This window comes from Microtus ochrogaster, linkage group LG4 (assembly GCF_000317375.1).
Source record: "Microtus ochrogaster isolate Prairie Vole_2 linkage group LG4, MicOch1.0, whole genome shotgun sequence".
Lineage (NCBI taxonomy): Eukaryota > Metazoa > Chordata > Mammalia > Rodentia > Cricetidae > Microtus > Microtus ochrogaster.
The window spans coordinates 54140007-54161205 of NC_022030.1; positions in this window are offsets into that span (position 1 = coordinate 54140007).

Genomic DNA, 21199 nt, shown 5'->3' on the forward strand with positions numbered 1-21199 from the left:
ATAAAAAAAAATAAAATATAACTTTAAAAATCTCAGTCTTTACAGATTATATTAACCATTAAAATATGAGCTCCCTATAGTGGTTAGACCCTGAGGAATACCAACTGTTGTAAGGAGAGCCACTTGTTTGTTCCCAGCTGCTCAGCTCTGAAATAATCACTCAGAATTCATATTGTTTGCAATACTGTTTGGCCAATAGCTTAAGAACATTTCTGGCTAACCCATATCTTAAATTAACCCATCTCCATTAATCTGTATATTGCCACGAAGCTGTGGCTTACTGGGTAAAGTTCTGGTGCCTGTCTCCAGCAGGGCTCCATGGCTTCTCACTGACTCCAGCTTCTTTCGCCCAGCATTCAGTTTAGTTTTCCCTGTCTACCTCTGTTCTGCCCTGCTATAGGCTCAAGCCAGCTTTCTTTATTCATTAATGGTAATCACAGAATACAGAGGGGAATCCCACATCAACCAATGATAACCAATGAGGTTCCAGATCCTCTGGGAATGAATATAGATGACTTTAAGCCACCATGTAGGAACTAGAAAATGAACCTTGGTCTTCTAAAAGCACAGCAATCTCTCCAACCTTTCCCTGATAGTCTTAATTTTTGTAACCCACTTATCACTTGAATGTGTCTGACCTGAGAATGGTTGGCAAGTAGAATACAGTAAAAGTGATGAGGTTCAATTCTTTTAATTAGACTATAGGAGAACTTGACCTGTATCTTGCCAGTAGGGACCCTTCCTTTGGGACTGTAGGAAGAAAGCTACTTTATGGGAAGACAAGACAAGGAGCAGTTCCCTGTCGACTTCTGGCAAGGAACCAAAATCATTAGTCTAACTTCCTTCTATGCATGAACACTATATGGTTACTACCCACTGAGACTGGCCCAGCAGATCACACGGAAGAAAGCACAGTACTGGTCTACGCTTCTATTGCTGTCCTGGAGAGATGCTATGCTGAGAAGCCCTCTACCTATATTCTGTCCTACTGAAAATGGAAAATCTTCATGTTTTGTTTTAGCGTGGCCAGTCTCATGGGAATCCATCATAATAATTTGATTATCAATACCCCTAGTTCTTTTTGCCTCCAAATAAGACCAACCTTGTTCATCGGCAGTTTTGCTCATGAAATCCCCTCAAAATGCTTTTCTTCAGCTCTCTGTTACTATACTAAACTTTCTCCCTTAACAACAGTCTGCCTTTGGATGCTGCTAACTCTGCTCCAAGGCCAATGCTTGTGTTGGTTTTCTCCTGTCCTCTCTTGTGAACTGTAGCCATCCTGCTGGGGTCATGGAATGTTTTCACTCGTTTGCTTGAACAGGACTCCTAATTCTTGGCCTAGGTATAGAAAAATGTTACCGACATCTTTCCCAGTTCACCTAAGGTCAATCTATCACTTTGGGATTCTGCCTGTGCTAATCAGGAGCTGGCTGTGTTTAGTGCCTGCTTCTCTCAGTCTTAATCAGAAAGGCATTTTGAGGCAAGTTGGTGATGAATGTAAAAACTCATGGCTTCTCAAGGCAAGAAGAATAAGTGACTGTTGAATACTCAGCCCTAAGTGAAATGTTTATATCATTTCTTCAAAGCTCAGGCAATGTGGTAGAAGAGGGGTAAAGAATGTAATAGCGAGATACTGGTTAATAGGGGAAGGCTATCTTCTGGGCATAACATAGATGGCTGGTACAGTCCTGAACTCAGGAAGCTGTGGTCATCTGTGCTGGATCTGCACAAATCTGGGCCCATCAATATCCAGTCAAGGATGAGAGGAGAGGTATTGTCTTCAGTGATGTAGCCACTGGCACATCCTTCGGGCTTTAGAGAATTCTTCTATATCCATGTTCATGTGGGTAAGCCTGGTTCAACTCCATGATCACAAAACTACAATCAAAATCAAACGAAATGACAGGAAAATGGAAAGGGGCACTTGTAGGGAAGAAGTAGGTACATGGAGCGGGAGGAAGACCAGAAATAATGAAGGATGACAGAAACATGAATGCAGTGTTACTCATGTAGGAAACTGTCAAAAAATAATTCTAATTAAAATCTAATTAAAATGTTGGCTATTTTTATAGTCCTGTATGTGTAGACTTCAACAGGATTGTCCCAGGCCCACCTAAAGCCTGGTCCAATCATCAACACTGTCTGTGATATCACCAAATAAAGGCTTGAAAGCAAAAGATAAGACCAGACTTCAGATTTCCTTCTAACTTCTTAGTGGCTTTAAAATGTTTTTTGCCACCATAGATCTTTTTGTTTGCTTGTTTTGCTTTTTACCTCAAAGGATAAAGTCAACCACAGACTATCTAACCCAGACAAAATAAAGACAATCAATGCCAATTTTCAAATACATTCAAAAGGATTTGTGGCTTTTTTTAAAGTTTAAATTTCCATTGGGGATAGGAGAAAGGAAAGACATGTAAGTGCTGCGTCACATACAGAAAATCATTGCTTCTGCTGGTGTATTGAGAAAAACTACAAAGGTTCCTTTTAGAGACAACTTTTTCCCAGAGAGGTGAGGTCAACACTGTGGCTGCGGCTGGAAATCAGACCCCAAACATTTACTCTGATGCCTCTTACCCAGAATGAATTTAGCAGTTTAAAGAAAAGTAGACCCATGAATTGAGAGATCCTTGATGTATTAACAAAAGCTGAAAAGGCAGGGGCCAGTTTTGCTCTTCTACATGCAGTTTTGCCAGCATCATCTTTTCGGGATGCTATCTTTCCCTTCGTGTGTGCTTCCAGCCTCTTTGACTTGTATGTGGGTTCTCCATTTTCTTCCCTTGACCCACTCCTCTGTCTCTGTGCTAATCCTCTGCTGTTTTAATTAGTATGGCTCTGGAGCCTGAGCATCACACGTGGTACCCTCTCCAGCTTTACTTGTTTTCCCAGGATTGCTTTGGCTATCTGGGGGTCTATGGCCTGTCCATACGAATTTTAAGATTATTGTTTCTATTTCTGTGAATAATATACTAGGGATTGCATTGAATCTGTAATCGCTTTTTCTGGAATGGCCATTACATAATATTATATCTGTCAACCCATGAAAATGGGAAGTTTTTCCATATTCTGGTGTTTTCGTGGATTTCTTCAGATTTAAAGCTTTAATATAGGCATCTTTTATTTCCTTTGTGATGTTTATTGGGAGGTTTTTTTGGAGGATTTTGTGAATGGGATAGTTTTCAAGATTTCATTCTTGCTATGTTTGTTATTGGTAAGCAGAAAGACCACTGAATTTTGTATATGTATTTTGTATCCTATGCGTTTGCTGGATGTGTGGGTGGATCATTTCTAAGACCTTTTATTGAGTCTTTGGAATCTCATGTGTACAGAACAATATCATATCATCCACAAGCAATGATAATTTGACTCCTCTTTCCCTATTTGTATCCTTTTTATTGCTTTCTCTTATCTAAAAAATAAGAATAAAACATGAAGTTGGAAAAGAGAGGGAGTGTCCTGGAAGGATTAAAAGAACAAGAAGAGGATATTAAGTAAATATAGTGCATTTATATATGCAGTTATCAAAAAATGAATTAAGAATAAAACTTTTAGAAAGAAATAGAGGTACAAATAAAATTCAAAAAAAAAACCAGTAAAAGTGATGTTTAGGAACTTGTAAATTCTACTCTGTATAATGCTGAAAAGTAATATCTGAGATTTTACTTTAACCTCTTACTCAAGTGGTTTGTATTATTTTCTTAACTCAAAACATGGTTCTAACTTCCTCAAATAAATTAAAGGTTTGAAAACATGACCTAGAGGGATGTGATGATCAGAATGAAGTTATGTCTACCTTTGCTGCAAAGTGAGTGGTTTTGACAAGTGTGTCTCAGATGAGGTCAGGAACGTTTTGGGTGACTGTATGTATGTGTGCCCTTCCAAGTAGCCAACCATAATATGGCCCCTTTAAATGTCAGGCGATCTAATTGGTTTTTTTTTTAAGTGCTGTTAATAGCTAACAGACCATTCACATTTAACAAGTGCCAAATATTGTGATAACTGTTTCCCATGAACTACCTCATTTAATACCTACAATAATACATTTACATAGAAACTGATTATGTAACACACGAACACACCATGACTTATAAGTGAGGAACTTTGACACCTAGACTATTGATTAAAGGGTGGAGCTAAAATACTACTGACAATAAAAACGTGCACTGCCCACAACTCTAACATATGCTTTCGTAGTGAGCCTGAGCGTGGTTTGCAGGAACCTTCCCAGCCATGGTTAGACAGTCACCGTTAGGCACTCTTTGAATACTTGCTATAGCCAGGTACCAGCATGACTGAGAAATGGATCCGATCTACTGGGCTGGTAGATTCCCATTTTAGCTTTTGTTTAGCACATGGGAAGTAATAGGAATGAATAAAATCCCATGATTCTTCAAAAGTTTAATTCCCTTTCTACATAAGTCGTTCTATAGTTCATCAAGCAGACATTGGCAGGACCCTGGAGTCTATCACCTAGCACATGCCTAAATGATGTGAATATCAGTATCCAGGCCTCACCACCAAAGGTCTCACTATGATGCATCCAAGCAGGAGGCAGGTGGATGTCCCCGGGATTCACGCTCCCTGAGAAGTGATTAAAGGCTGGGCATTTCACCTTACCATCCTTCAGATGGGGCAGTTCTGAGGCACAGCCTATGGCATCTTCTAGTTGGCCAGTAAGACTGAACTTCAGCTGTTCATCTTGACTGCTCATTGAACAATACATAATTTGATTTTTGTTCCTTTGGAATATCAGCTCCTCATCTCTATCCAAGAGTTTCCTGGGCATTCAAATTTGTGATTCAAAGGCTGCATGTAAGAGAATCCACTAACAACAACTAACGAACTAATACAATTTCAATAACATGAAAAATCAGTGTCCTTTCCTGTTCTTAATGCTTTCCTTACGGATAAACAGTGTTTTACTCACTGATCGGTCAATTTCAAAACTTCAGAGTTATGCAGTATTTGCTGAATTATCTTATAAAAAATGTAAGATATCCCAAGAATTTCTTGATGGCAGGGGAAGAGTGAAGTGTCTTTGGTATGTTTCTGAGGCCTGATAACCCTGTTTGGTAGCAGTCTCTAGGAACTGTTACAAGTGTATCTCATATCAAGAAGTGACTCCAATTTGCAGGCAAGAAGTTCTCCCTCAGAATTGTCAAAAAGGACCCTAGGGAGAAGCAAATGAGAAAGAAACACTATCATGGTGCAGCCTGGGACAGAGAAATCCTTCCATTGCAAGTCAGTGCACTGGGGTTTAGAGCCTTCTTTGCTTCATAAAAAATTAACCACTCCGAGAAAGCCAATTCAGTTCTTAGATTCTTATTCTTCTATAAAATTGTGTTTTCTGTGTTTATTTCATTGTTTTATTTATTTTATTGATGAGTAAAAGTTATCGCAGCTGATAGTAACTCCCTATGGAGGGTAGGAGGAGATGGGGGTTCTGAAGAGTAGCCAGGAAATGCTTTCATGGCATCTTCTTGACCACGGACACAGTTTCATTGGTCAATAAATCAGAATGTCCATTACAAATGATTTTACCTCAATGAAAAACAGAAAAGTACATGTTCTCTGGAATCTGTGAAGTTTATAAAAGTGAATTCTTTTTTTCGTGTTATCTCTATTCCTCCACATCTGCTCTCAAAAGATGAACCACTGCAACACGTTTGAAATGCATGAGTAGCTTAGGGTTTTTCCCCTCCCTTCTCTTAACTTTCTTCTTATTTAATAGCTTCAGTTACCTTAATTTTGAATTCTATCTGTATGTAAATGACCCCTAGGCACAGATTTTTAGAGTGGAACTCACTCTGAGCTTTGGACTTCGAAGTGGCTACAAAGCCATTCTGTTTAGGTATTTCTTTGACAATTCAAAGGTAATACGGCCACGATCCTTCTCTGACAGACTCCTCCTCCTCCCTGTAAAAAAACACCATCAAACACATCCTCCATTTTAAAGCCTTCCTGCCAAACTTCACTTCAAACGAAACCACACATCTCCTTCCTCAAAATCTTGTTAAGAACTACTGATGGTGATTGATATAAAACTTAACTCTCTCACAGTTGGTAAAGCTTTGTCAGCAATTTTTAAAGAATGGCCCCGAGGGGTCAGAGGGGATAATACTATTTTCACACTACTACTGGAAGGTCAGTGGCTTTTTCTTCTCTTTTTGATGCTGTTAGCATTTTCACAAACACTATGATAAGCAACTGAGAAAAACTGTTAGCACCCAGTGAGACCCAAGGCTGTGGCAGCCACCTGTACTGAAAAATCATCTTTCATCTGCTTTGCATTAACAATCAAAAGGGGAAGGAGTATAGACTTCACATAAGAATATCTTAGGTGAAGCACCAAAAGGATTAATTCTTTAAAAATCATAGTTCTTGAGTATATGGCTCTGTGTGTGTTCTCGTGTGTTCATGGGCAGGTATGGATGTGTTCATATGTGTGAATGTGCATGTGTATGTGTTAATATGAGTGAGTTTGGATAGAAATGTGCCAGTGTTTGTTTTTGTTTTGTTTGTTTGTTTACCACTCCATAAACCAAGCTAACTGCTTACACACTTCCTGGGACGCTTCTTTCTTGGCCTTCCATACTGCTATGTGATTGCAGATATACATTGCTGCATTTGGTCTGCGGTGCATAGCAAACTTTACAAACTGAGCCATCACCTGAGCCCAGTTACATGATTTTTTTATTATTTTATATGAGAAGATAGGAAATACACGTAATAAACATACTCAGTTGGTTAAGATTTGAACCGAGCTTGCCAACTTTTTCATGGAATATCATTTCTGAGTGGTGAAGTGATTGACACATGAATTATGTTGGAATAGATTGAAATCAATCTGACAGTTTCAGGAAATCAGTTGAGAGTATTTGCAGTCAGTATTAAATTTAAACTTTCAAATAAACATTAGAATTTTGGAAAAATTGTACTCTTTACAATGAACTTGATAGCATCCTGATACTTTGAAACTTTCTGGTTAGAGGTGATTTTAATAAATTTAGTTCTCTTTGAGCAAATGCAATGAACTCTGCAGCATTTGGAAGATCACAGATTTCAGTCAGTCAGTACCTTCTATATGACCAGCGAATGATCCAAACCTTTTGGTAGAAGATCAATTTATCCTACAAGATACACACATTCAGGAAGAAAGATTGGTATGACCTAGGATTCCAGTCCTCAGCCAGTATTTAAAGAAGCGATAGGATAGATGAATATGAAAATTTATCTTTGAATGCTAAGTAAAGAAGTGCTCAGTGAATGACAGGAATGTGTGAATACATGCAATAGGCAGGCATACATACACACAGAGGCGTGTAGACATGCATACACACATACACAGAGATATGCATACACACACACATAAGGAACACTCACATACATATTCACAAACACAGAAACATGCACACATACTCCCCACACACAGAGAAACCTCTGCATAACCATATTCACATACATGTGAATCATCTTTGAAGAGTAGCCAAATGGTGGGAAATTTGAGCACAAAGACAATGTCATTAATAGATTGCAACCACTATAACGTATCTATTAAGCTATGAATCTTGGTTCCATAATGAAGTCATCAAATAAGTTAGCACCAAATGCAAGGGAGGGAAGAAGATCTTTGTAGCAGAACAGTAGAGCGGCTGCTTAGCAACATAGCGGATCTGCAGAGATGGGTAGAATGCTTGCCTTAACAAAGGTGAGTTCTGAGTTCAGAGTCCCACAGCCTACAATTCTGTAATTCCACATAGTGAGGTGTGCTTGAGACTCCTGCATCCCTGTTGCAGGCTGAGAAGCTGAGATGGGAGAACCAATCCTTGAAAGCCGAAGGGCCATCTAAGCTGGCATACACTGTGGCTAAAATGATAGCCTACCTTAAACAAGGTAGAAGGAGAGGATGGATAACCTGCAACGCACATTCTAATTGGTCATAATAATAAAAACTCAGAGTCAGATATCGGGGTAAATGCTGAAAGATCAGAGAAGTAAAGGAGTCAGCCCCTAGAGAAACCTTTTACCTCTATCGAATCCTCAGACTGAAGGGGACAAGATCCTGCTTACACGAATGCTCAGACCAAAGGGCGATCCTGTCTCTACAAGTCTCACAGACTGAATGCCTTGGGCTCCTGTTCCTCCTACCTTATTCCTCTCTCCACCCAGCCATATCCCTTTCTCTCTCCATCTCCCCAATGTTAGTATTAAAGGTGAGTAACTCCCAAGTACTGGGATTAGAGATGTGAGCCGCCTGGCTCTGTTTCTATTTGAGACTGGATCAACCTCGTGTTGCCCAGGGTGGGCTTGAACTCATAGAGATTCATCTGCCCCCTCCTCCTGAGTGCTGGGACGGGATTAAAGGTATGTGCCACCACTGTCTGGCCTCCATGGGTAACTAGTGACTTGCTCCACACTCTGATACCCAGGCAAGCTTTGCTTGTTATAGCACAAACAAAATATCAGTACAGATACCTGCGGTTATTTTCCAACCTTTAGACATGTACCACGGAATACATATAACACACACACACACACACACACACACACACACACACGCATACACACCACACACACCACAGAGTTGTTAAAACTAATGGGTAAAATTGGAGAAAAAAATATGACCGGCACCTTATTGTGACAAATGATAGCCTTAAAAACAACACCAAGGCCACCATCATGTGTATTCTGATGCGAAACAAGGGGACACAGCAGTCCCTGCATGCTGTCTCTGTAGCTCAGATGCTTGGCTGAATCCACTCATGCAAGGACACCTGGCAAATCCAAGGGGAAAAGGAGTCCACTGTCTAATTTTTCTTTACCACTTAAAAATGTCAAGTTTAAGAATGGCAAACAGCCAGTGTGCCCAGGTGACAGGAGAGACATGTGCAATAAGTGTGCTGGGCCATCCAGTATTGGAGAAAAATTAAAGAACTGAGTATAAAATATGAATGGTTGATTAGAAAATGGTACAGGATCAATGGGAATTTCTGGTAATTGTACTTGTGAGAATTTCTTATTCTTAGGAAGTATTGAAACATTTAGAGGTATGATGGCATAATATTTTCTATTCATTTTTCTCTCTTTATATATATATGTGTGTGTGTGTGTGTGTGTGTGTGTGTGTGTGTGTGTGTGTGTAAACAAGAAAAGGAGCATGGAAACAGGGTGAATAAAGAAGATATACTTACTGTAAACAATTGGTAAATAAGATTAATGTATGTATAACAGTCCCTTGTGCTATTATTACAAAGTTTGTCAGTTTGAAATTCTGTAAAAGTATGCAGGTGTGTTCTAAAATGAGAGAAAAAAAAATCCACGCATCATAGAGATAGCCCTTTAATTACAGAGACAACCAGAATCCTGGCTTTGACTGAGAAGTGACTTTTCTAAGTTCAAGATCCGTTTGCAAAGTTGTTGCGTTAGTAAACAGTGAAAATTCAGGCAAGCTGCTCTGCTTTTAGCAAACATGCTGACATTTCTAAATGCAAGAATTTGTATGTGGGAGAGAATCAGCCTCATATATAATTTATTTTATTCGAGTTTGTGAAGTACTGATAGTCGTTTATATTAGGTCATTTCTATGAGCAAAACGTGGCATTGTGTAACTTTTGTAAAAGTCTCTGTCTTCTCTCATCTTTCTCAAAGAGTCCCTCTGGTGCAGGGAAAGCTGCATTACCCTCATGTCTGACCACAGAATGAGATCAAGAGCCTCTGCTTACTGCAAAGGGTCTTGTTATTGTTGGACTGTTGAGACGAGCCAGGTAAAGTACCCTCTACATCCATTAAAGTCCAGACACATCAAACTTAAGATACAGCAGTACAAATTTGAACCTGACACTTTTAAACACAAGGCATGAAACTAAGAGACAATTGGCAAAAACAATAAAAAATGTATTTTGCTTTTGAGCAGTGGAGACAAAAAAATAAGCTGGAATACTGGCAACATTCACAGTTTACAGAAATAACAATAATAATAGAAGACTTGGGGAAGGCATTATCAGAATGCATTGATGCTGCTAAGTTTATTTCCAGAGCAGCATATTTTTATTTTCTCTTTCATTAGTTTTCTGCCTATAAATTTTCACTGAAATTATATAGAATATTAGAAATTAGCTAAGTCTGTGATGTTTGTTATTCTTTCTCAGAACTCAAGTCATTCGATTTCTAAGGATTTAGAAACTTGCTAGAAACTGTGAAATTCCCCAAGGTGTAAGTGGTTGCACAAGCCAGGATTCTCTGGGGAAACAACCGTTTCACAGACGTGCCCCCCCACACACAAGAGTGTGCATTCACACAGATGCAGCATGCTTACTTAGAAACATAGTTATCCCGAGAAATCAGTGGCTGTGGTTACGGAGGCCGACAGCTCCTGCCACCTGCTAGACACCTGCAAACTGGAGATGCAGGTAGGCAAGTGGTAAATGACCATCCACTGGCAGAAGGCCACTGTCCCAGCTCAAGCAGGTGGCAATCAAAAGCAGCAGTTCTTTCCTTCCACTGTCTTTGGCTAATTTTAGGTGCTGCATGGATTAGATGTTTGGCACAGTTAAGTGGACACATAGCCTCAACCCCCACAGTGGCTGTAGTTTGTTCTCTCTCTGAATGAATAGAATACAGTTGACATCATTCCACTGGGGCGAAGACGTGAAATGTTTTTAATGGGACTCCAGCGCACATGCACTGATAAATACATAAACGCGTTGGTGCAGAATCGTTCTAATCTGATGACATGATTTTAATGGGAGGTGCCCCGACACCCTGCCACCATCTCTTATACTTGGTCCCCAGTGGATGGTGTTGTTTTGAGACATTGTGGAGTGTTTGATAGATGAAGCTTAGCCTAGGCAGTGGGTCACTGAGACTTGGACTTGAGGTTTATATTCCCTGGCTCTGCTTCCAGAAAAATTCTGTCCCCATCTTGATCCCCTGAGAGGTGAGGAAGCAGTGAGTTTGATGTGAGATATCTCTCACTCCTGCCATCACTGGGACACCCATAGTCAAGGCTTCTCTGCCAGGGGGGATCGAACTCCTATGGACTGTAAGCCATAAATAATAAACTTGTTCTGCCTCAAGTTGCTTCTTGCCAGGTATTCTGTCACAGTGAGAAAAAAAAGCATCACTAACACCTTTGGGATAGACACCTTATGTCACTTTTTCTAAGCGGTTGTGTTTATTATTTCTCACTGACTCGGTGACAGTGTGAGAGTCATCATTCACATTCCTCTTTTGTTGTTATTGTTTCGGTTTTGTTTCCTGGAGACAGGGTTTCTCTGTGTTGCCCTGACTGTCCTGCAGCTTGCTTTGTAGACCAGGCTGGCCTCAAATCCACAGAGATCTGCCTGCCCCTGCTGGGATTAAAGTGCTAGAACAAAAGGCTTGTGATGTATTCCTATCAATAAATGTCAACAAGAGGCGTTATTGGTCCTACCTAGCGGGAAAGAATAAGTTTAAATTGAGGCAGACAAAGCCTCTTTATAAGATCAACTCAAATGTGTCTATAAGAAAACATTTCCCTCGAGCCGCGAGAAAGCTGCTAAAACAGCACAAGCTAGAAAAGCCAAGATTCCTAAGAGAGGAGAAGTGAATACATGTGGGATTTTCGTTTCTAGAAATTTCTTTTTCCCTGGGAGGATGTGTAGATTCTTGGTGTGGGCACCAAGCCAAGAATCCAGGATCTGCTTGAGGAAAAAGGCTGAAAACATGCAAACAAGAGACATTTTACAGTTCTGTAACACCAGAAAAACAAAAATGAGGACGTCAAGGCTCCAACACCAGCTGATGTCTCCATGTTTCTATCCACTCATCTTCCAGATTCTGAGAGTGTAGAACAGGCAGCAGGGAAACCTTTGGAAACATCCAGAACAGAAATTCCTCAAATGTTGGCTGGATTTCAATTAGAGGGCAGGACACACAGGGGCTTGGACCCTCAATTCTAGAGTTATGTTCTAGAACAGGGGAGGACCAGAGACACCTGGGGAGGACCAGAGATGCACAAGGACTTCACTTTGTAAAAGCTGCTTCAACTCTGCACTACTGGAGAAAAGCCATAGTCTTTACTTTTTTCCTCTCAGAAAAGTAAAAACTTGCTCTAAATAAGATACTCTCTGGGTTAAGAAGATGGCTAAGTAGGTTAAGGTATAAGTAAGAAGACTAGAGACTGAGTTTCCTAAACCCATGTAACTGCCAAATGCTTGTTGGATGCCTGTAGCTCCAACCTTGGAAGGGAGAGATGGGGGCAGTCCCCGAGGAAAGTAGGTTATCAAGGCTCCTAGATGAGCAACTCTGGATTTACTTGAGAGACCCCCCTCAAAGAACAAGGCAGAAGACATTTTATATCAACTAGGTCACCAAATACATGGGCACACATGTTCATGCAAAGCCACTTACACTTTGGTGAATATGTATGCAAGAACTCACAGGAAAAGAGAATAATCTCATACGAACATCAGTTAAAATCCTAATCTGCTAACTCCAAGGTCTGCGACACGGGTAGCTCTCTCTCCCTATGATCCTCACCACCAGCTTTGCAGAACTCAGTGGTTCCACTTGAATATTGAGCATCAGCCTCCAATCTATTGAAATTTGCACTTATCATTTGCCTTCAAGTCATTAATTAAAGTTCTATGTCTAAAAACTATCAGCATCTAGTTGACCTGTAATTCTTTCTTCTTTAGATTTTGGGGCCTGTGTACGGTTAAGTGTAGCACTCTGGGCATGTCCTATGACCCTGTGATGGAGTCTGCACGACTTCCTACCTGCAGGTAAGGTTCACCTCTCCCTCTCAAACACTTCACCTTTGGATAAGTTGCTTTCACTTTAAGTCCTGGCCTACTTCTGTTTTCCCTCTAGTTCCTAGAGTGCAGCTTTGCCAAGGACCCAGACAGACTAAAAAGACTGGAGTGTTTACAAATGACCTCTCTCTACTTGGCAGGGCTGAGTTCCGAGTTTTGTTTACTCAGTGTGGTGAGATTGCCAGATCTCACTTCTCAGCTGCATTTTTACTGAGCTTCTTAACCTCTGACATTGCTTAATGAAGAGTTGGCCCACGCCTAAGGCAGAGCATCAGACAACGCCAGGCTTCCTTCTCTGTGCCTCTTTATTTTCAATGATTTTGGTCTCTCAAGCCCTTGCTTCCTTGTTGGCCTGAACTCCAGTTCTCTGCATAGTCCCAGGACAGTGCCAGGACTGCTGGCTCCCCTGCCCTCTGGCAGCCACCTTCTCCCTGGCTTTGCAGGCTCTCAATCAGACAAAAACAAACAGAAGTCCTAAGACTAAAGAAAGACAGAGGAGCAGTTGAGTTAAATTGTGGCCATTGCACTTTTTCTGTAGGATCTTAACCCTCAGACGTGGTTAACCTGTGTCTTCTCCCACTGTCTTCATGGAAATATATTTGTATATATTTTCTCCGTTCCAGTTAATTCATGGTGCTACTTCTGTTCTCAGATGAGCATGCCAATCATAGCCCAGAATGGAAGTTTCTTCACATGTATGATTCACTAATCCCGAGTTCAAAGTTATGGCCCCATTGTACAAGGGAGTTAAAAGACTTCTTCAAGATAGACAGTTTACAGGAGGCCGCATGGTTAGCAAATGATTGGTAGCAAGTTATGTGTTCTGATTTCAAGTTCAGGTCTTTTTACCACATCGTCTGACCTTAATTTTTTTCAGGAGCTGTCATTTGGCTAGTGAGTGAATATATTGCCTGAGAAGTTCATAAAAGAAAACTGTACTTTGAATGGTTTCTTCTAGAATATCATGGATACATATACATATATATTTAAATATATACACATTTACTGATATATTCTATTTCTAGATCAATCTCTCTTTTCGTTTGGCCCTCACACTGATGTAAATAATCATAAAATGAGCATATTTCCATTATTTCCAGTTGAATTAGTGTTCATATTGATTTGAACATTTTCAAAAACAGCCCACTTTCATAAAAATCTAACATTTGGAAATATTTATGTATGTGCACACATATTTTACAAAAGAAACTATTTCTAATTAATTTCAACTTGCTTTCATATTTGAAATAATATAAGAAGTAACATTCATGATTGATTAGGTCCCAAATATCTGTCTTGCAGTAGGCTTTAAGGGATTATTATATTATTCTTTTCACTTCATAAAGAATGTAGACAAAGTTTAACAATATTTTTAAAAACTAACCTAAGATTGTACAGACAGTATAGTTAACTATAGTTCTAAACCACAGAGCCAAAGCAAGAGCTCCTATAATTAAATAATCACGTAGCACTCCCTGTTTGCTACCTTCCCTACTGCTGTTAATGGAGAAGGGACACACTATGGTCACTGGCATGGATACACAACATCAGGGAACTTTCAACCAAGTTGGTTAGACAGAACACAGACTTGAAGAATATCCTATAGCAAAATGTCATGTGGGTTGAATGAAACAGATAAAAGACTTGGGAACCCAGAGGACAGTGAGTGGCTGCATCCCTGTTTTGGCTGCTAACTATATGGAGGATGACTCTCATGTATATGTCAAAAGGCAGAACGCAAATCTTTCTTGGCAAGGGGCATAGGGTCTCAGACGCAAGGACTGCAGAGGCAAGTACATACATGGCATAACCCAGTGGGGTTTCGTGGCTAGTGGAGGTTATTTGCTATCCCTCTGGTGTCAGGCCATGGGGACATTCTGTCACATTCTCTAGAACTATGAGCTCCCCAATTCAGTACTTTCTTTTATAAGTTACCTTCCATTATGATGTTCTATGATGTTACTAGAAAAGTAGTTAAGACACAGTCCATATGACTTGGTTCTGTGGCACTGGGTCTGTGGGGGAATAGCACATGACAAAGTGACTTTGTTCACCTCACGGTAGAGTGTGAGGGAAGATCTGGGCTCTCAATATCCTCTTTAAGAGCACATGCCTAATGTACAACTCCCCTCTGTAGGCAGTGAATGTGTTTTATTTATTACCATTGGTTAATAATGAATCTGTTTTTGTCTATGGCAGGGGAGAATATAGCAAGGTGGGAAATCCAAGCAGAGATAGAGGAGGAAAGAAGGTGGAGTCAGGGAGACGCCGTGTAGCAGCCAAGAAGCAAGAGATAACAAACCACAAGCCTCAGGGTAAAATATAAAAGAATAGAAATGGGTTAATTGAAAATGCAAGAGTTAGTTAATAAGAAGCCTGAGCTAATAGGCCAAAGTATGTTGTAACTGATATAGTTTCTGTGTTATTAATAATAACAGGTCTGGTGGCTGGGGCACAAAAGAATAGTCTCTGATTGCACACACTCAAAGCCCTAAGTTTCTTTGACTAGGTTTCATCTTTGAGATTCTTATCCCTTTCCAATTCTGGTACAGGCTAGAGAACAAGCCTTCAGCACTCAAGCCTGTAAGCATCCCAATATCTAAATTATATCATGCTTAGCACGCATGCCTGTAAAATACATTCAAGGTCTAAATTATGTCATGCTTAGCACACAAGCCTTAGGGTACATCCAAGTCTAAATTATATCATGCTTTTTTATTAAATTTTCCTCTTACTCTGGATTGTCTCACTTTCTGATAGCCTTTAAGCATCTGTCAAACATAAGGAATTATGGCTGTCTTTAGCTGCATAACAGTCTGAGTAAATGGGCTATTAGTTCCCCTTTGGTATATCTCTATAAATGCTAGTGAAAATCAAAAAAAAAAAAAAAAACTTGATTCTGGTCACTAGGTGCTGTCCTAAGAAGCATAACAAAGAAGAAGTGAGATAGTCACTGCCCTAATAGGGATTGTAACCTACAAGAACAAGTCATGCAACATTTAAAAAACTGGAAACAGTGGGATAAATAAATAGCACAAGATGATTTAAAATTGTGGTGGCTAAAAATAAGGATGCTTCGCCGACTAGGCTTAGACAGGTGGGAATGATTTCCCTGAGGAAATCCTTAAGCTGAGACTTAAGAAGTAAGGGAGCACTAGACCACAGAGGAACTCCCCGATACACTGTAGCCAACCTACAGGGTATCCTTCAGCCATCAGCAGATGAAGAAGAAAGCAAAGTTAGCATATATACAATATGAGATATCACATCACTGTGCTTTAAAAATAGTGCAATTCTGCAGCAAATAGAATGGGAAAACAGAAATGCCAGATGATCTTGCTTCAATATGAGAACTGAAACAGTTGATACCATAAGGGAGTAGAATAGAATAGTTGTGTCTAGAGGCTGGAGGGGGAGAGAGAAGCATGGAGGGAGGGAGGGAGGGAGGGAGGAAGGGAGACTAACAAAGGTACACAGGAGGAAGAAGGAGGGCTCTCTCTTCAGCATAGGCAACGGCTACAGTTTACAGAAGCCAATATCATATACTGTCTGTAGACAAGAGGAATCTGAGGCTTCATTATGGAAAAAAAACAGCAAATGTTAAACACATAGATATTTTGGCATCATTATGTAATAAATATGTATATGTAATTATCATGGGATACTCCACACACATGAATGATTGTTATGTTTCCTTGGAGCAGATTTTTCCCGGTTTTGAAACTTACATAATTGTATTTGTGTGTGTGTGTGTGTTTGCATACACACGTGTGTTTCTATGTGTGTGCCTATGCTGCACAGCACACATGTGGAATCCAGGGGACAATATCTAGGAGTTCTCTTTTACTGCCATATGGAACCTGGAGTTGCCTTCAGATCTTCAGGCCTGGTGGCAAGTGCTGAGCCATTAGACAAAAAAGAAAAAAGAGCTGGTGAGGAGAGGTGAGATTGAGCAGGGGAGAACCCAACTGTGAGGAGGGCTTCAGGTATGAGAAAGCATTCTGAAGTAAATATCTTTCTGTGATACAAATGGGAAAAGTAAGATGTAACAGAGTCTGCAGTTTTGTTTCTTGGCTTCCCAGACCTAAATATTCACACAGAAACTATATTAATTACAACACTGTTGGTCCAAAGGCTCAGGCTTATTCCTAGCTAGCTCTTACATTGTAAATTAGCCCATTGCTATCTATATATCGCCACAGGGCTGTGGCTTACCAGTAATGTTCTGACATCTTTCTCCTTAGGTAACAACATGGCTTCTCCTTGACTCTGTCTACTCTCTTTATATATCTCTGTTCAGATTTCCTGCTTGGCTTTACTGTGCTAAGCCACTTGTTAAAACAGATTTGCTCATCAACAAATAAAAGCAACACAAATACAGAATCCCACATCAGTGAGAACCTTTATAATTGAGCTGCCTGGAGTTCTACAGTTTGGGACTGCCAGTGAAAGGTGTCTGCTCCAGTTCACCTTCCCTAATGCTGCCCTTGGAGTTCTGGGGTGAACTGACCTGGGTATAGACTGGTAAGTGAGGTCTCACTATGGAGGTGGCTCCTTAGCAGCCAGCAAATAAAACAAAACCAAAAAAAAAAAATTCTGTGAGCCTGAGGGAAGCAGGAGCAAGGGCTCTTTAAAGAGTGGGCAAGCGTCTTCACAACATTGCCTTCAGGCAGCTTTGAACAGATATCTACGGAAAGAGAAATAAATACCACTACTGAAGCCCTAAGTCTGAACTTGCATGGTAGAAAGATTTTGACAAGTCTAAAATATAGGATATAATGTAAAAAGCAGATCGAGAGGAGTTGTGGACATTTTTTGATAGATTAAATCAAATTGAAGACCCGTATCAGGCAATCCATTCCTGTTGTCATTATTTAATACAAGCAAGATTATTGTAATGACATTTCATAAAGGTAAGCTGTCTTCAGTTTTTTGCCTCAAGTGCCAGCAACCTGAGGCAATAATAAGACCCTGTTGAGATCACAGCTCTGCTTTTTTAGAGCCAAAAGGACACCCGTGAGGGTCCCAGAGCCTGTAGGAAGGATGGTGGCACAGAAGGACTGTGCCACTATGAGAAGAGGATCTTCCCTCAGACACCTGCTAGCTGGCCTGTTGGGAACATTGCTGACATTAGAGAGAATTGGGGCTGTTAGTGTGCTGACAGGATGCATTAAAGTAGAAAGCAATGAGCTTCTTGGGACATTGGTATTTTCCCTGGACAGCGCAGGCTCCAAAGCTCTATACTGCAGGCAGCTGGCAAATGCCACTTAAGGAATGTGGTATTTTTAGGTTTTCTTAGGTGGTTCCTGGAATTTCTATTCATACCATTTTATTTACCTTGCTTCCTTTCCTTCTTCCTGTTTAAAGTTAAAAACAATAACATAACACACACACACACACACACACACACACACACACACACACACTCCATACCTGGACACAGTGAATTTATTTGTTACCCAACAAAAACCTGCTACTACTGTGTTGTTCCTCCAAGGAGGTGTTGTTACCGGTCCAATGCCATCCCTGTCCTTCAGAGGCACTGATCCACTCATTCAGACTCCTGCCCTGAGACTCACGCCAAAATGACCACACCAATCAGGCCACGTTGAGAACAGACAGTAAGGATGCAACTGTTTGAAACTGGCCAGCCTCTCTGCTGCTGAAGTCATTGCTTTGGTTATCTCATCTTTGGGAGCTCAGCAATTCACTGCCTTGGGGTTTCAGAGGCTGCAATAACAGCCACGCAATGGGACCTGTCATCCCATTGACCTGGTGGAGCATCTCACAGAGCAGCAGGAATGCTCCCATCACCCCCCCCCCCTTCGTTAGGAGAGAATGTACTCCAACCAACACCATGGCCCCCAGAAGTGTCCTCTGATGCAGCTGAGGAGTTTTGGAGACAAGCTTAAGGGTCCCATCACCCCACTGGTAAAGAATATATACAAGAGGGACATTTTCCCAGGGTGTTGTCACATGGGTCAGAGTGTGCTGTCAAACGCTTAGAGTGTGGGTGTGGAGGACGAGGTAGCACTGGGGAAGGAGAGGCCCGCCATGTCTTTGCAAGGAGCGCTGTGACTTTTCTGGGTTTGCTGTTTCTGATGGCACACACAGGGAGGAAGAAATGATATAGTGACAGTCTCATTCCTCCTAGTTGTCACATGCAAGGCTGTTTGCCAGCTGTCTTTCTATAAACAGGTTCCCTAGCCTTCTACAGGGACACTATGACCTTTCTTCAGAGTTCACTACAAAGAACAAAGTTCGAGAATAAGGTCAAAAGAACTCCAGCGTGTCTGGACTCTTCTTAAGGGGAGTCAGATGTCTTCCCATTGTCTGTGCTGGTTGTCACAGAGGAATGGCTCCCCATGACCACTATATGTCCCATTTCACTGACTGGCAGTTCCGGCTACTAAAGGTTAAATATTTTGAACAAGTTCAAAAAGTCAAAACTGCCCTCATACATGGCTGCTCATACAAACAGTCCTAAATAAATTTATGGGCCACACACACAAAAGGACATGAATATAGAAGGAGACTAATTGAGAAGGAGAACTTGAGTGGGAAGGAGACATAGTGACTGGACAAAAGACTTCATATACATATATGAAACTGTTGTGACATGCACATGCATGCATGAAGCTGTCATTCTATTGTTATGTACAATTAATGCATACGGACAAAATGGTCAACAGCATCTTTGTGTGTATGAAACAAAACTGGGCAGAATTAACATCTGAAGAATTCCAAACTCTAAGCAAACCACACAGAAGACAGAGCTAGTGGTTCCATTGTTTCCTTTGAGAACTAGTATGAATCACTACTCTTTTTTCCTTTTTATTATGTTTATTGATTTTGGTTTTTCGAGACCAGGTTTCTCTACAGCTTTGGAGCCCATCCTGGAACTGCCTCTTGTAGACCAGACTGGCCCCAAACTCACAGACATCTGTTTGCCTCTGCCTCCCGAGTGTGGGATTAAAGGCATGCACCAGCACCGCCTGACTTGTGGAAAACTATTCTTGGTGCAGTGATTGGACCACATCCACATAGGACAGCAGGTGTCAACAACACACATCTCCCTCCAGAGTTTAGGTCTCCAGGTCCCTTTGCAGTGAGCTGAGGGTCTTAGTGTAGTCATGATGTAGACAGTCACTGTTTCATCTGACCAGAATCCTGCAGATTAAGTAACCAAAGTTATTCTTTTCACTTTTATAAACGCCCCACCCCTACTTCCCTTAGTATTAAGGGATGCCAATTATTGTTCTCATGGATGGCTAGTAACAGTATCTCAGACTTCAGGAAGTGGCTATTCCTTCAGAGCAGGCATATGTTGCAAGTATGACTTAAGTAGACAATCATAGGTGACAGTTTAGCTGCCCCCCATTTGGGTGTGGATTGTGTCCATCCACTCTTACAACAATGTATTTGGCACCTAATTCCTTGTTGTTGTTGTTGTTTACCTGCACACACACACACACACACACACACACACACACACACACACTCCTCTAGAAGTAGTGCATCTAGGAACCTCAGGAACATTTCAAGCCCTCACCTGTACTGGGCTACACTTACTCTAACCTCTGAACGATGGTAGAAGTTTCCTTTTCCCCAGTAACAATCAAATTCAGACACTTGTATTCAAACTTGTTCTAATGTATCCAAGTATGAAGAATAAAAGGGCTCTTCTGACCTGAACTTGTTTTGTGTCCATGGGCAGTAAGGCAAAAATGTGGCCTCTACTAGCTGTTTGTGGAGAATCCCTTACTTACCATCTTATGACTATGTAAAATTGGGAAATGCTTAAGACCAAAATCAGATGCATTATGAGAAGTGAAATGCACAGGAGAAACAGTGAATATTTGACCTCATCTACCAATCAAAACAAAGAACCACTCACGCTGCAACACTACAGCACTTAGTAACTACTTCTTGTCTAGAACCCTTCAGAAAGGAGCCCTGAGAATTAGGCCCTCAGAGCATCTCACACATGTGCGTTGCTGTCTGTCTTAGCAGTATATCCCCCTACCACCTGCACCTTTTTTCCTTTTCTTTTCTTTTCTTTTTTTTTTTTTGTGTGTGCGTATGTGTGAGCTCCATTTTCAATTTTTTGGGTCAGAGGCCATGAACCTGGAAATAGCGATTCAGATCCTCCCTACCAGAGGCAAGGCTATTCAGTTGCTTCCAATGAATGATAGATATTTTGGATGATAAAATGGAGAGTCTTTTCCCTTCTGACATGTGCCATGGAGGAATTTATGAGCGTTTGTCCCAACACATGGGAAAAAAATCCTGCTTTTATTATAAAACCAAGCCATAGGAAAGTGTGCTAACAAAGAAAGAGATGGTGGGGAGGAAGGCAGAGAGAAGGGGAAGGAGGAAGACAGAGGGAAGGGGAAGGAGGAAGA